At 44.5% G+C, this 15,017-nt stretch overlaps 1 long non-coding RNA gene across 1 annotated transcript; it reads right to left on the bottom strand.

The window, feature by feature from the left end:
• Positions 1–10,116: 10,116 nt before the first annotated feature.
• On the bottom strand, positions 10,117–13,661 carry LOC123362915. The gene is made up of 3 exons (XR_006576639.1): positions 13,604–13,661; positions 11,835–11,988; positions 10,117–10,438 (listed from the first exon to the last, which is right to left on the bottom strand). It is a non-coding gene; the product is annotated as an uncharacterized LOC123362915 (long non-coding RNA).
• Positions 13,662–15,017: the final 1,356 nt, after the last annotated feature.

The raw sequence follows: 15,017 nt of genomic DNA, 5'->3' as shown, positions 1-15,017 counted from the left end.
TATGAATTTCCCCTTTCTTCCATTTGTTAAACATTTTTTTCAGCTGCCTTCACGTTCCCGCTGAACCAAGTTATTTTTTTAACCTGCATAGCCTTCTTCCTCAGTTGTGGCTTTTGGGGCATCTAGTTAGGTGTTCTTAAATTATTCCCAATTGTCACTCACATTTTTCTCATTAAATCCTTCCTCCCAACTGATTTCGCTCATAATTGTTTTCAGCTTTGTGAAATTGGCCCTATTAAAGCACCAAGTATATCTATTACGGTCTGGACTTGTGTTGTGTATTTGGTTGTCATGGGTTTTGTTACTATGGCAACTGAGTTAGACTATTAAGGGAAAGCTCAGCCGGTTTCAACCGGCTGAGTGAGCTCTCTGTGTCTGTAAATAAAATGGAGGTTTTGGTTAGCTGTCTGCTCGCTGGCCTCAAGTGATTGCTTCCTACACCGGCTGCCCCTAGGACATAACACTGGCGACGAGGGTGGGATCCTGGTGCTGCTCCAGTAACAGAAGGAAGTAGAAGTCAAGGTAAAGACCAAACAAAGAAAAAAAGCTGCTTGTTTGCACTGACTGTGAAAGTGAAACTAAAAATCATGGCTACTCTGACCAGGCCCCTGGAGCCTTTTGATGAGAATACAGAGCAGTGGCATGTGTATACTGAGCGTTTTGAGCTTTTTGGTATTGCAAATGACATTACAGAAGCGAAGAAGGTGCCAATATTCTCAACTGTTGTAGGGGCTAAAACCTACTCTCTGCTACGCAGCTTACTACACCCTGTTAAGCCTGAGACTAAATCTTACAGTGACATTGTGGAAATCCTGGGGTCTCATTTCTCCCCAAAACCACTGGTAATTGCTGAAAGATATAGGTTCCACAAAAGAGACCAAAAGGAAGATGAAACAGTTGTACAATTTGTAGCCATTTTAAAAAAGCTAGCAGAACACTGTGAATTTAAAGAGATGTTAAATGATGCCCTGCATAACAGGTTAGTGTGTGGCCTCTGCAGTGAAGCTATACAGAAGCGCCTACTGATAGAGGCTCAGCTTACCTTACAGAAGGCTGTTGATATTGCTGTCTCCATGGAACTGGCTACAAGGGAGGCGCAATACATCAGTGCATCCCCTAGGGTGCAAAAAGTGTCACAAGAACCGACCCACAAAACTGTGCAGAGTCAAGAATGTTACCGCTGTGGTAAGCCAGGACACCAGGCATCAGAATGCTGGTGTAAGGACCTGGTGTGTCGACACTGTGGCAAAAAGGGACACATTGAGTGTGCCTGTAAACAAAAGAAAAAGAGGCCTGTGGTCTGGCTGACAAAAAGAGGAACCTTGCATACCCTAGAGCAGACCCAGGATGATCAAGGTGACACCGCCTCACAAGAGGAAGTGCCACTGCATGTTTTGTCTTTGGCAGCGGGCTCACATGAATACTGGGTAACCCCCTTATTGGAGGGCAAACCTATACGCATGGAACTAGACACCGGTGCAGCTGTCTCGCTGGTTCCTGAGACTGTGTATAAGGAAAAGCTACAGCATCTTCCGCTTAAGGCAACAAAAACTGTTCTGAAGACGTATACAGGTGAAGCTGTGCCCATGTTGGGCACTATTGATGTTAAGGTGGAGCTCAATGGACAGGCGGCTAAATTGCCACTGTTTGTGGTGAGAGGTGACTACCCAGCCTTAATGGGTAGGTCTTGGCTTGGGAAGATTCAGCTGAACTGGGCAGAAGTGCACCGGATGACTAAAGAAGAAACCAGTCTAACCCCTATACTAAGGAAACATGCTGCTGTTTTTGGAGATGATTTGGGAAGTATGAAGGGAATCACTGTGACATTGAACATTAAACCTGGCAGTCCACCAAAATATCTGAAAGCCCGAACTGTGCCATATGCCATCAGGCCAAAAGTTGAAGCAGACCTGGAGCGCCTGGTCACCAATGGAGTCCTAATACCAGTTACCCATAGCTCATGGGCCACTCCTATCGTTCCAATAGTAAAGAAAGATGGCTCTCTCCGGATTTGCGGTGATTTTAAAGTCACTGTCAACCCAGTGTTGTGTGCAGAGCAATACCCGCTTCCCCGCATCGATGACCTCTTCGCAGGCCTGGCTGGGGGACAAAAGTTCAGTAAGATTGATCTGAGTCAAGCATATTTACAGATGCACGTTGATGAAAAGTCCCAAGAGCTGTTGACTGTTGTGACTCATAAGGGGCTTTATCGATACTGTTGCCTACCCTTCGGAATCACATCGGCTCCCGCCCTGTTCCAGAGGGCTATGGACCAGATCTTGTGTGGCTTGTCAGGAGTTCAGTGCTATCTGGATGATATCCTGGTCACTGGAAGAAATGAAGAGGATCACTTAAAGAATTTAGAGGCTACCCTACAAAGACTGGAAGAGTATGGCCTACGAGTTCGCAAAGACAAGTGTGAATTCTTCAAGCCCTCTGTTGAATATTTGGGACACATCATCGATTCTGCAGGTCTTCATAAGGCCCCTACAAAAGTTAAAGCTATTGTGGAGGCTCCCCCACCTCGAAATGTAAGCCAGCTGCGCTCATTTCTAGGACTACTGAACTATTATGGAAAGTTCATCTCACAGTTAGCCACACTGCTAAAACCACTTCATGAGCTCCTTGGGCAGAACAAGGCCTGGAAGTGGACTGAAGCCTGTGATGTTGCATTTAACAAAGCTAAGGATGCATTGTTAAATTCTGAAGTTCTAACGCACTTTGATCCATCCTTACCCCTGCAATTGGCCTGCGATGCTTCCCCTTATGGAGTGAGAGCGGTCGTGTCACACATTATGCCTTCGGGAGAAGAAAGACCTATTGCTTTTGCTTCACGCACTCTAAGCAAAGCAGAAACTAACTACGCCCAAATCGAACGTGAGGCATTAGGAATTGTTTTTGGAATTAGGAAGTTTCATCAGTACCTGTTTGGGCGAAAGTTTACTCTTCTTACAGACCATCGACCTCTGACATCAATTTTTGGACCCTACACAGGCATTCCCCCATTAGCTGCTAGTCGTATGCAACGTTGGGCATTGATACTTTCTGCACACACATATGAAATCAAATATCGGAAATCCACTCTGCACGGCAATGCAGATGGCCTCTCAAGGTTGCCTTTGCCGGTCAAACATCAAGATAGTGCCCAAAAGGAAATCTTCTACTTTGAACAGGTAGAGAATACACCCATCACTGCTACTCAGATAAAGAAGGCAACCCGCGTTGACCCAGTATTATCCCAAGTTATGGACCTGGTGATGCATGGAAAATCTCGACAAACCTCTCCGGTCTCACCCGACCTTGTTCCCTACATGTCCAGGCGGACGGAGTTATCGGTCCAATCTGGTTGTTTGTTGTGGGGGAGGCATGTCATTATTCCACCACCCCTGAGATCACAGATGTTAGAACAGCTACATTCCGGTCACTGTGGAATAGTGCGCATGAAGGAAATTGCACGAAGCTATTTTTGGTGGCCTAGATTGGACAGTGCTATTGAAGAGAAGGCAAAAGCTTGTATGTCATGTCAGGGTGTAAGAAATGCACCCCAGTTGGCACCCCTACACCCATGGGACTGGCCTGAAAACCCGTGGCAACGTATTCACGTTGACTTTGCTGGCCCCCTTGAAGGAAGCATGTTCTTGGTGGCAGTAGATGCCCATTCTAAATGGCCAGAAGTCTCTATAATGCAGTCCACTACTGCAGAGAGTACTATTCAAAAACTACGAGGACTCTTTAGTCGTTTTGGTCTGCCAGAACAACTTGTGAGCGACAACGGACCGCAGTTCGTCTCTCAGGAGTTTCAAAATTTTATGAAGGCAAATGGGATACACCACATCACGTCAGCACCATATCATCCGTCCACCAACGGATTAGCTGAAAGATTTGTGCAGACAATGAAAAACGCTTTGAAATCAGCAAAGGGACAACACTCCATTCAAAAGCGTCTGGATACCTTCTTACTTTCCTATAGAAACACACCTCATGCTACGACCCAGGCTTCCCCAGCCTTTCTAATGATGGGACGACAGCTGCGCACTTGCTTTGATCTGCTGAAACCTTCTGAACCCAGACAAACTGTGCAACATCAGCAGCAATATCAAGTCATCAGACGGGCACCCAGAGCAAAAGACCGAACCTTTAGCCCGGGACAGCCAGTTTTGGCTCGGAATTATACTTCCAGAGCTAAATGGGTCCCGGCCACAGTCATCACTCAAACAGGACCTGTTTCCTATACAGTCCGGACTGCAGAGAATCTTACCTGGCGGCGACATGTAGATCAGCTGTTGCCAGGTCATGCCAGTCTTCAGGACCCATCTGCAGTTGAGGGGTCTGACTTCACCCCTCCTGGTGAGACACCAAATCATGAGTCACCTGTTCCTGACTGTTCTCCTCCATTACTGCCGGCAGCTGAGATACCCCTTTGCCCAGCACGAGCTGATACCACCTCCTCACCTATTCGTGCTGCGGACCCTGAGCCCCTAGTACTTTTGGGTGCAACAACACCAGAAGTTCGCCGTAATCCACCTAGAGACAGAAGGCCTCCTCATCAGCTGGATCTTTAGTTAGGGCGAACCCACGGTTATGGGGCAAAATAATCCCCAGGGTTTAGCCGGGAATGGAGGCAGTCTACCCTCCTTCTCTAGTTTAGTGTGTGTTTTATTTAGGGGATGTTCTTATTAGGGGGGGAGGAATATGTTGTGTATTTGGTTGTCATGGGTTTTGTTACTATGGCAACTGAGTTAGACTATTAAGGGATAGCTCAGCTGGTTTCAACCGGCTGAGCGAGCTCTCAGTGTCTGTAAATAAAATGGAGGTTTTGGTTAGCTGTCTGCTCTCTGGCCTCAAGTGGTTGCTTCCTACACCGGCTGCCCCAAGGATATAACAACTTGTTTCTGCTTGCACATTATAAATGTGATAGTTATGATCTAAGCTACCATTAACTTTTAGTTCTGGGATCAATTCCTCTTTATCTGTTAGGACAAGGTCCAATATAGAATTTCCCTGTGTTGACTGCAATCCATTTTGAGAGTTAGGAAACTGTCATCTATAATATATAGAAATTCCAAGAGTGTTTTAGGTATTTAGGTGCCTAAATCCTATTGGTTTCAAATGAGAGTTAGGCACTTAGATACCTTTAAAGATCTGGACCTAATTGATTTAGAAACCTAAGTCCTATTTTCAAAAGTGACATGCATTTGGATCCAATGAGGCTAATGATATTAAGTGCCTAAATCACTTTTGAAAATAGAACTTAGGCACTTTGGTAAATTAAACCCCTAATGGCATAACAATTATTTCATTTAATTAGTCTAGTGTCTCTTTCTTGGGCAAGTTACTCTAAAAATGAGAACTTCATACCCTCTCCAGATATTTAGCATCATAAATATTTGTCACTGGGAAATCCAGACTAGAGACAAAATTCATCCTTGGTTTAAGAGGGAGAAGCTTCCATTGAAGTTAATAGAAGCTGCATTTGCTACATCAAAGCTGTCCTCAGCCACAGGCAGGAGTCACTGTATTTATGTAGGTTGAAATGCTGCATATAAACAGATCTGTATTTACAATATAATACATGCTCTTGAATTAGGCTCCAATGCTGGAATTCACCCTGCATGAGTGGACTACCGCACACATAAAGAGCCCCATTGACTTGAGTGGGGCTCCACACAGACCCAACCAGCAGTTAGCCATGCACAAAGATCTGGGATATGTGAGACTAAAACTTTAAAAGGAGCAAGGGGTATAAACAAAACATTTTCTAGTCTTTAGAATGTTTTTCTCCTATCATTCTACTTTTGAGTTACTGAGCCACAAAAGAACGGAAAGGTCCCCATAACAGCAATTTTACAGGACATTGGCTTTTCCTGTGACAGGTTCCAAAAACAATTGCAAGAAGAAAATGTGGAAAAAATAAAGACTGACTGGTTTTGGAAGTAAAATACAATCCAAATAAAATTGCTACGCCACCTATGGAAACTTCCATTAAAAACATAGCTCTGATATGCTTGAGACTAGCAACTCAACAAAAGAAGCCTTGTTTTCTACTATAAATGAGAGCCCTGTAATGTCAGGGTTATCACACAGCAAAGGGCTGTTCAAAAAACACCAGCAAGAGAGAAGATTGAGTGTGGGGATAATGAAGGACAGATGTTGATCAGGCAAGATGCTGAGCTGAAGGTTTTGCTGTACAGAGTTAAGAAACAGGTGTGGTATGTATCATGCTCTGCTTGCCAAAAATTATGCAGAAATACTCCTCTATTTCACGATGTGCTGCCAACATTTTAACAAGGGGCTCCCTCAAAACAAGTTCTGCCTCAGCTGGTAACAAAAGTGATACTCTCTTCTTCCACACAAAATCTCACAGATCTGTGATCTCTCTCACTCAAAGCATCTGTCAATCCCATACGCTTCCCTTCGGCAATCTTCTGGCATGTATGGGGGATGGTCTTCCCTGGTTGGTGAGGTGCTGGGGCAGCAGGTGTCCTTGACTGGTTGGCGAATGAGTGGGGAGAAGGGTTCAACATATTTTGCTGGTTGGTGTAGGGGTTGGGAACAAATTTCTCTTAGGGGCAGGGTGAGAAGCAGTACTCCATACTCCCAATCCAGGCTCTTCAAACTCTAGGCTGGGCAGACTGGCACCAGTGGGTTGCAGCAGCTATAGGATTCTCATTGCAATAGCATTTGCCTCATATCCTTTGTTCTTCGTCAAGTGTTGGTGGATTTAACAGCAAGTGGGTAATGTATGGTGGTTCTGGGAATTCTGAAGAGAACTTCCTGTTGCCACAGCTGCCATGACAATAGCAGGCTAATCTGAAACACTGGAACTGAACGAGCAGCAGCCAATGCAGTCCCAATTCCAGAAAGGGCTGCAAATAGTAAGTGGAGAGAGTCTTCGCATTTTCAGGCAGTTTTGCAATTTTCTGATTACCCCACACCCACAATGTAACATTCCTGTCCACTGTTATGACACAGCTTTGGCACAGGGGAAAATTGAGCTTCTCCAACCCTCTAGAATTCTCTAAGTGTATGAATTTAAAATAGTGGATGATGGGTAACCAGCTGATAGAAATAACTTGGACTTCCCACAAATAAAAATGTCCTTTGACAAATTCCATCATAAAAGGATACTATGGTAACTAAGTAGTCATGCTGTGAAAGGTAAAGTTCTGTCATGGATTAAAAATCAGCTAAGCAATTGCAAGCAAAAAGCAGGAATAAATGATCAATTTTCAGCATGGAAAATGATTAACATGTGATGACCCAAGGCTGTATTAGGACTAGTGTTGTCTAGTAAGTTTTTAATGATCTGAAAATAAGGTGAATGTTGGGGTGGCAAAAACAGATGATCCAAATTTAGATTACAATGAATAGTATGTTACTGGAACTGTTGAATTAAGGTTCAAAGACTATTTGCATTCATTCTGGATAATTAACTTATTTATTTCTTATGTTTGTCATTAACATTATTGCAATTGAGATTTTAATGTTAGTTGCACTGAGTAATGTAATGATCAGTGCTTTTAAGTGGAGTATAATTTGGAACTCAAACCACTAACTTTGGTGCTTTTCAATGCATATCATCTCAAACCTAATAATATCACAGCTCCCAAATACCATCTGTTAAACTGTTTTCACTGTATTTTCTGGTGCCAACAGGGCACTCTGTGAAAGTCTTTAAAACATTCATCTGGTTTTAGATAACTAAGTTACAGAGCATGGATATCATGTAAGTACTCATTGCTTACACAATAGGTACACTTGGCTTACTTGGTAATACCATGTATTATTACATGTTCTTGCAGGTTACTTAGTAATCTAAAAAGAATTCTATAGCCATTCTGCATTAACAGACAACCACGAAAGGCTGGCAATGTGTACATTCCCCCCGCCCGATAACACTTACGGAGTGTAAAAATTAATTGGGTGTGCCAAAGAACCGGTTCTTTCCTAGAACAGAGGCTGGCTTTTTCAAAAGCAGAGGAAACTTGAGGCATGTTACACTCAAGTCATTCAGCAAGTTCAGACAGGTTCAAATAATAATAAAAACACACTTACTACATTTTAGGTGTACTGGTGAAAGCTTAATGTTGACAATACCTAGTGCTTTGTCAAGGGCGTTGCAGAATATACTTGAAGTATATTTTGGCCCACAGAATTTTTTTGTTTTAATATATTTGTTCTATTATCAGTTAAAGTTTTAAGTGTGTGTTACTTTGACTTTTATCCATTAATATTCATTTTGTTAGAAATAATTCCCATCTATTTTTTATAGTTAAGAGAATTTCTCATCTGTTTAAAGAGGGAAAATGTAAATTTTATTACGTTTATCATAAATACAGTTATTCCTAAAGTTATATCACTGGTAATCTGTGTTTATAAACTTCAAGCGACTAGATTATAGTCAGAGAGAAAGAGAGAGAGAGATCTACCCAGTAATTGTTACCTAATTAAAGAATACATTAATTTAATGGCAGCAAAGAATCCTGTGGCACCTTATAGACTAACAGACGTTTTGCAGCATGAGCTTTCGTGGGTGAATACCCACTTCTTCAGATGCAAGACTTGCATCTGAAGAAGTGGGTATTCACCCACGAAAGCTCATGCTGCAAAACGTCTGTTAGTCTATAAGGTGCCACAGGATTCTTTGCTGCTTTTACAGATCCAGACTAACACGGCTACCCCTCTGATACTTGACATTAATTTAATGTAGGCCCTGATACACACACACAAATATACTCTTCAGCAGTTTTGATTTATGTGGGACGTATTTAACAGAGCTTTGTTTCTGACCTTTCTACCTACTTGTCATGACCCTGCATGCTGGTGGCATGTACTGTACCAATTATTGGTCAGTGAGAAAAATAAAAATACCATGTAAAGTAATCATTTGGAATATGCAGCACAGTCACCAAACATAAATTGCACACCTAAGATTTATTCTGACACTACCTGTTTTTATGCTGAGAATAATGATTGATAATTGTGCAAAATGTCCTAAGAAGGAAACTTACCATACCTCTTCATTCACAAGTATGCACTTGAAACAAAAGGCTTGTGGACATTTCTGTTGATTGTCTGCACTTTCTGCAAGCCTTTTGTGAGCATCATATACAGCGTCTCTGCCAGCTTTTGCCTCACATGTGATTACAATAAAAAATATGAGGCATGCATCCATAACTAATGGTTAGCAAAGCATTTTAAGAATGGCTCAGATGTGCCTGAACAACTGTATGTTTGGCTTTGGGTTGAACTATTTGTGATCTGAGTTCTACATTTCACATTGAGTGAATTCACCAGCGGAAGAAATGCACATTCCCCTGTGTCTTTCCAATATAAAGAGTAAAGGTGTAGCAAATGGAATAGCACTGCAGTGCACTTACAGAGCTTGCCAGCTGGCGCTAACATAACAAGTTTGTTCCTAACTTCTGTTACTGAATTGCCTAGAAAAAACGCACCATTTGATAAAATTAAGAGCATGCTTATTCTGAGGGTTGAAACCTAATTTAATTTTCCATTTCTGAAATGTAAGAAGCTTCTGCAAACAAATATTTCCAGACCTCATAGAAGAAACCCTTCTAAAAATCCAAGTATTGAAAATAGCTGAGTCTAGTTCTGGATAGTTGCTGTGTAGTTAATAATTAACTTACACCTTAGTACAGTAACTCCTCACTTAACGTTGTAGTTATGTTCCTGAAAAATGCGACTCTAAGCGAAACGATGTAAAGCGAATCCAATTTCCCCTTAAGAATAAATGTAAATACGCAGGGAGTGGGTGGGGGAGGGGTTAGGTTCCAGGGAATTTTTTTTTTTGCCATACAGTACAGTACTATAGTTGGGAGGTGCCCCTGCCTTACCCCACACAGGCACAGCCCACTGGCACTGGAGACAGTGAGGCAGGCAAGGAGGCTGAAGGTGCCGTAGGCTAGGAGAAGCACATTGCGCAGCAGCAGCGGCAGCTTCCACTACTCTGCAAGCACCAGGGGCTGGGGGCTCAACCCTCGGCCCGCCCACTCCACCCCTTCTCCACTACTCTGCAAGCCTCCACCCTTAACCCACCTCTTCTTCCCCCCCTCCTCAGGGGTGAAAGTAACTTAAAGGATTTACCATACGCCGGAATCCTGAGTGAGGTGGGGCCTCAGCTGGAAGAGGCGGGGCCTCAGCCAGAAGAGGCGGGGCCTTTCAAGAGGCTCCGGCTGTGGCTGTGAGCCCCAGGGCCTTTAAATCACCCTGGAGCTACCAGCTGCAGAGGCAGCTGGGAGCCCCGGGGTGCCTGGATGAATTGAGGGGCAGGAATCTTCCTGGGGATTTGGCTGGCTCTTGGTAGCTGGTGTCAGATCGGTGCTTTCTCTCTCTCTGCTGGGTGTTGGTCACTGCAGTGCTGGAGCTGCCTGATCCATGCCGCTTGATCTCACAGCAGTGCAAGAACTCCCTTTGGGGACTGTGGGAGTTTAGCACAGATACTCTGAGCTGTGCTGTCTTTCTCTCAAGTTTCCATATAAAAAAACTGAACCTAAAACTGTCTGTGTGTGTCTGAGTCAGGCTGTCCCCACACTGGGGGCTGTGCGGCCCTGACTTGTCATTAGTTCAGTGAACTGCTTATCCAGATCACCCATGCAGAGGCCTCCCAATTGGCCTCAGCAACCCTGCTGGGAAATAGTGTCAGTGAGCTCTGGCAGCTATTGTAATTGTAATCCTTTTGGCACAGCCCCCTAGAGGCTCAGTCCAGAGCTCCAGGAGCTGGCAAACTCCACCTGGGGGTTACATATGTGTTGAAAGCCATGGTGTTCATATGCCCACTGAGTACTGTATGTACAAGTTAAGCATGTGTAAAGCCATACACATGCCTAACTTTGAAATCCTGGCCCCTACTGAACATCATTCACGTGTGTGCTGGATGAACATGAGACTTCATCGGTCTCAGATGCATTTTCTCATTAAAGTCCTGGAATATTCTGCCTGTGAATGTGGGGTGTTATTTATTCTCCTCTGAAGCTACTCTCACTTTCTTCTAGTATATTCACTGGAAAAAATATATATTGAGATTAGCCACAAGGTCTATTTCTCCATTTGGTTTTTCTTCTTATTTCTTTTTCCCATTCATTAGGTTTTTTAGTCAATCTGTGTAGATTGTGTCTCATTTAGGTGCCTCTTTTTATATCTTGGCTCTTCAAAACTGATAATCAGGAGAAGGTGCAAGTTACGGTAGGTAATAGCGCGGGGTGGCCTCCTTTAACTTACACATTCTCATACCATTCTATTATTGTTATTTTTCTTCGTCCACTCCCCTTTTCTAGCATATGAGTTAGTATAGACTCCCTCAAGCTCCTTTATATACAATTAGGCTCAGTGGGCCAAATTCAGAGATGACATATAACACTAGGCATGCAAGTTATACATTATTAAGTTGGTATGATTCTAAGGGTAAGGGAGGCAGAAAGAGGTATACGCTGGTGTAGTATGCCCACTGAGGTGGCCAGAAGGAGTGGATTTAACCAGTTTAGACTGTCTCTAGACTTACCTAAGCTTATCTTTGCATTTGGCCCAAACTGCTTAATGTTGACTCTACAATAAATGCAGCAAAGAATCCTGTGGCACCTTATAGACTAACAGACGTTTTGTAGCATGAGCTTTCGTGGGTGAATACCCACTTCTTCGGATGCAAGAAGAAGTGGGTATTCACCCACGAAAGCTCATGCTACAAAACGTCTGTTAGTCTATAAGGTGCCACAGGATTCTTTGCTGCTTCTACAGAACCAGACTAACACGGCTACCCCTCTGATACTCTACAATAAATATCACTGGAGGATTTAGCAAATCAAAAAGGGAAAACTCACAAAATGAAGAATTGATATGCTCCACTAATCTGGGTCTGTCTCTGATGAGATCTGCAGGTTCTTCTGGTTCATCAACTCAACTGGAGTTAAAAGGTCACACTTCCCTTTCTGTACAGGACTTGGTACTTTTAGACTTGTGTCATTTCAATGCTGCCTAAAAAACAAAGACACAATTCCTGAAGAGAAGCATAGCAGGATGCCAGACTGGGCGGGGGGACGGGGGGTGGTGGTGGAAGGTAAAAAGGTGTCACATTACTGATCATCATCAATGGCAATCTGCAAAATAAGCACACAAACGTTGATTTAGGTATTTGTAGGAAAATGCAGGTTCTAGCCTTTTCAACTGGTAAATATGTATAAATGTGCATTTTTGTTCAAAATACATTTATTTGTCCCAGAGTTATCAGAGTTGCCATGATATCACAATGTAATTGCTAATCTGCAAATGTCAATGGAAATTAGGTGGCAACTTCCATTCTGCTTGTGGAAATACAGACAAAAGAATTAGCTATTACTTGTCATCGATGCAATGCCTTACACTCGATCAGGAACCTTTCATCTGATGATTTCAAAATCCTTTATAAACGTAGGTTATATTACAAATATAGAACCAAAGCACAGGTGTGATGTTATCTGATTAAAATATGACCATATAGATCATTGTTGCAACCACTGTTATATATTTGCAATAAATCTTGTACAAAATGCGGCATATAAGATGTCTATGGGAAGGTTATGATTTGCTGGTTATGATTATGCTATCAATATGCATGTATCATTTTTGTATTTGAAGTTATTAGTATTGACTCTATACTGTCTGTATTTCAAAAGTTTACTCTAGGGGTAATGCCCACAAGGTAGCAAACCAGCACATCTTGTAGAGACTATTCAAATTGAGTGGCCCATCAAATGAACATTTAACTGACAATGGACCCTGGGAGATGCCTATGTACACTTAATGGAATTTCCTGCTGTGACTAGGTAAAATGCATGGACATGTGACTTGCCCACGTGACTCCAAACTCCATCTTGTTGCTGTAATTTTCCAAATGTAAGCGGGGGAGTGGTCCTGCTATTGTGGGGAACTTTCCTGGCTTCTGCACTACCCCGGTGAAGTGGGCTAGCGAAAGGATCTGAGTCCTCGCTCCCACTTCCTTTACCCAGAGGCCTCCCTGCCCTTGAGGACTCCCCTTCCACTCTCCTGTCTGGCAGAGTCCTCGTAACCCCAACAAGGCTGGGCCCAGGATTCCTAGGGGGCTCGACCCCCAACCCTGCTGTGGTCACCTAGGATAGGGGCTAGGGTGTCCCCACTCCGGGGTACTCTCTCTGCACTGTGCACATCCCTGACCCACTGATCACATCATACAATTTAAAGCAAATACAAGTTATTTAATTAACACTTAATTTAAAAAAAGAATAAGGAAAAATGGGAAAGGTTACAGGAAACACATCACCCTGCTCTGTGGCAGGGAACATCACAAACAGTGTCTCTGAAAGGTCAGGGCAGTTCACAGCCTGCTCCTTTAGGTCCCAGGCCTCCTTCTCAGGCCCTGGCTGTGCTGCAGGGACGCTGCAGGTCGGACACTTGTTCCGGCGGTGGCCACACACTCTCAGGCTCTGGGTGGCAGGACCCTTCTCTCCAGCGTCACCCCCGCCCTGTCAGGGTTACAATCCCCCTCCCAGTCTGGCCTGCAGGGCCTCTTGGCTGAGGTATCTCCCTGCGCTGGGCCCACTGCCCGGGGTCCCCCTCGCTCTGCCCAGCTGCTCACCGCACTCAGCTCCAGACTGCCCCTGCTCCAGCTCCAGCTCCACTCTGCCTCAGCACGGCGGCTGCTGCTGCTCTGACTTCAGCTCCCTGGACTGCTTCTCTGGCCTCTCTGGCTCCAGTTGCTACCACTCTGCTCCCAGGGCAGGGCTGCTCTGCAGGCTGCTTCTGTGACTCTGCTCTGAGCTCTCATCTGCTTCCTGGGCTGCTTGTCTGGCCCCTCTGGCTCCAGTTGCTACAGCTCTGCTCCCAGGGCAGGGCTGCTCTCTCTGGGCCGTGCTCTGGCTTTTTGGGCTGCAGCTCCGCTCCCATCAGCTTAGCTTGGGGCCCCGCTCTCTCCTTAGCTCGGCCCCACTCCATCTGACTCAGACAAATCCAGCTCACACGGAGGACGGGACCCCCCTGGCCTCCTGACTCCTTGATTAGCCGGCCCGCCCTGTCAATCAGGCTGACCTGGAGCACTGGCCTCTCCACATTGTTCCTGGAGACTGTCAGTCTCAGGCTCCTGATTTCCCATCGACCGCTCCCTTTTTAGTGCTGGGAGCTAGCAACCAAACACCCCCACTGAATGTTAGTAAGGGGGCAACAGTCCCCTTACACAAAGTAAGAACAATGGGCTTCCCTCCACGTGGCAGAAACTATAAAAGGCCCTGAAAACACCTCCATTTTGCCTGTATCTGCTCCAGCCTCTTTTCTGCCCTAGCCTCTGGACTATGAACTTATACTAATGGAAACATTCTAACCAATGGACTGAGGACCTTCCAATGATTTGGAAACAGCCAGAGACTTGACTTAATCTAGCAGTTTATTCCATCACTGCTACAAGCCTGAAACAAGAACTTTGCAATTATTGTATGTATTTGATTCCTCCTTTAACCAATTTTAACTCTCACTTATCTTTCTTTCTTTCTTTCTTTCTTGAATAAACCTTTAGGATTGGCATCAGCATGATTTTTGGGTAAGCTCTGAGTTATATATTGACCTGGGTGTGTGGCTGGTCCTTTGGGATCGGATAACCTTTTATCTGATGAGGCTGGTTGTAAAGAACCACTCACCTTTAAATCCAGTGTTTTTGGTGATGAGATAAGAACTGGAATGCCTGAGCAATCTGCTTTCAGGACTTGTTGTTAGCCAGTGTGGTGAAACAGAAGTTTACTTTTGTTGCTGGTTTGATATATCCTATGGATTAGCCACCAGTCTTGGGATGTATCTGCCCTGTTCAGCAGTGTGCAGGAGGTGCTGCGGGGAGAGGGGGAGAAGCGAGGGCGGGACACACCTGGGGGAGGGGGCGGAATAGGGCAGGAAAAGGCATGGCAGAAGCGGGCAGTGTGAGTGGGAAGACGCAGGCTGAGGGTGGGGCTTTGGGAAAAGGGATGGAGTGAGGGTGTGGCCTGGGGGAGAGAGGGAGTAGAGAACCC

Source organism: Mauremys mutica, chromosome 2 (genome assembly GCF_020497125.1).
Source record: "Mauremys mutica isolate MM-2020 ecotype Southern chromosome 2, ASM2049712v1, whole genome shotgun sequence".
Lineage (NCBI taxonomy): Eukaryota > Metazoa > Chordata > Testudines > Geoemydidae > Mauremys > Mauremys mutica.
Note: the sequence above shows the minus strand (reverse complement) of the source record. Positions and strands in the feature narration are given on the sequence as shown.